Source organism: Falco punctatus (genome assembly GCF_963210335.1).
Source record: "Falco punctatus genome assembly, chromosome: 5".
In the NCBI taxonomy this organism is placed as follows: domain Eukaryota; kingdom Metazoa; phylum Chordata; class Aves; order Falconiformes; family Falconidae; genus Falco; species Falco punctatus.
Window position 1 is genome coordinate 6,210,257 of NC_137584.1, and position 2,266 is coordinate 6,212,522.

Below are 2,266 nucleotides of genomic sequence, written 5' to 3' on the forward strand. Positions count from 1 at the left end.
GCCCCGAATCCAAAACATGGCCCCGTACTAGCTACTGTGAAGAACATTAACGCTAACCCAGCCAAAACCAGCACAGGGGCACTCCCAGAGCATGCCTTCAAATTTAATTTTGCCCAAAAGGTTCACATGCTCACAGCCTGCCTTGCTATACAAACCAAAGCACAGCAGGTGATGACTATCAAGAGGTTCTCTCTGTAAACATATGCCTGATACTAAATTAAAAAACCAGCACCCTAACACACCCTTTCCCCCATCTGAGTTACCAGTATTCACAGTCATGTTAGTTTGCTTGACTATTTTTTGGAGGAGTAATAAGATACAAGAACATCTTCAACTGAAATAACAGACATTCCTTGATAAACCCAATTTTGCTGTTGTCAGTAGGACACCTGCAAACCAAAGAGCACTTGATTCATAAGACAAAACATTGGGAGTAAATACCAGTGGACTCTATTGCAGTGTTACTGCATTCTTTTTGCAGAAGCTTACAATATATTCTGAAAAGCCACTAGTGCTAGCCCGCACCCATAAATCCCAGTAGGATACGTCCAACTGCCTATACACTTCTGGGCTGCAAGCTGGAAGGAAAAAATATATTTGCACCTTGGCTTACTGAGTATTTTAAATATTTCATTGTTTTAAGCATTTCAATAGCATTAACCTGTTTTTTCAGATAGTACTGGAATTGCAAAATTACAAACTGCCAGCAGCATTCTTATGAAAGAAAGAAAAGAAGCAGACAAAAGAAAGAAAGGAAGGAAGGAAGGAAGGAAAGAAAAAGGGAAGAAAGAAAGAGAAGGGCAGCCAATTATATATTTTCCAAAGAAAAACGTGGTTTCAGGGAAGGCTTGCAGTCTATAATAAACAACAAATTTAACTCAGTAAGCTACCGAAGACTTTAGGTTGCAGAACACTGTTTCATGATCAAAGCAGCTGGACTTCTCCCCTAAAATTAGCATTAACTTTAAGTTTTAAACATAGTTCCTGGAAATGGAAGGCTGGTTTATCCAGTGTTCTTGTAACCGGAATGACAGACCCTTACTGCCCTCCAAAAACTCCCAGGACGCGGCCGCCAGCCGCCGCGGCATCCCGACCTGACGGCCAGGTAAACCCTGCCCCCTAGCGGTGCGTCCCAGCCGCTGCCTGACAGCGGTACCGAACAGATTCTGCTCGGGGTTTGAGATACAAGGATTTTTTTACATACTAGTTTGAAGACTCATTAAAAACAACAAAGTAGTTTTAAAATTGCTATAAAGGTAAACACCCGAGTGCTTTCTTCAAGGGAAAGCACATCACCTATTTGACGAGTCTGCTATCACGTGAGACTGGCTATCACATTTAGGAAGCAACCTCTTTTTCCAGCTGTATCCAGAAGACAGGATTCACTTAGGTTGCTCAAGCCTGAGCACATCCCCTCGTTTTGCCAGTATGGGGACAAAGTTGCAGCTGGGTGCTCTTACACCACAGAGCTCAAGGGGAAACAACCTAGAACCAGCTCAGTGACTCAGCCATCGAATTTAGGGCACAGCCTGAGCACTTGGCAGCCACATTAAGCGAATGGAGAGCTTGCACCCCACAAACCACGACTGCCAGGACAGCAAAAAGCATTGCCTTATGAAGCTTCACCCATTGCCCTGTGCCCAGTGGAGAGGCAAGGCTGAGGAAGAGTCTGGCTGTGCTCCACTGACACAGTCACATTCACCAAAGGATTCTGCAAGGACTAATTTTCCAGTCATTCTCACTCACTGCTTATCTCAAAGAGACAGTAATCAAGTTGGCCTTCCAGCTCAGTTAGCGTCTGTCTGTACTCAGGCCTCCTCTGACTGGGTGGCCTGCTAGTGAGCGAGTGCCAGCCCTGTGGCCTGAAGGTCTCCTGCTGTCATAAAAAATGCAAGGCACCAGTTAAAGCTCTTTGAAGATGTTACACCACAGTTGACAATGTGGGATCCAAGCAGAAGCTGCGTCACTGTCCCTTTCCTCATCACTGAAGTTAAAACAAGCTGTGTGGTGCAGGTTTTTGTTTGCTACATTTCAGAGTCCTGTAACTACCTTGCACCTTGATGCAGAAACTAATGTATGCTTGGTTCTTCCAAAGAAGCAGTGCAAGGAAAGTCGGTATTCACACAAGAATGAAAAGCCTGTCTCTTTCAAGAGGGAAATACACTCAGACTATCTGGCTTTTATTATTTCCAAAGAGTCGGACAGAAGTCTCACAGTCAGAAATCTACATTGTGAAGGCAGATGTATCGTGCCACCTACTTCAGTT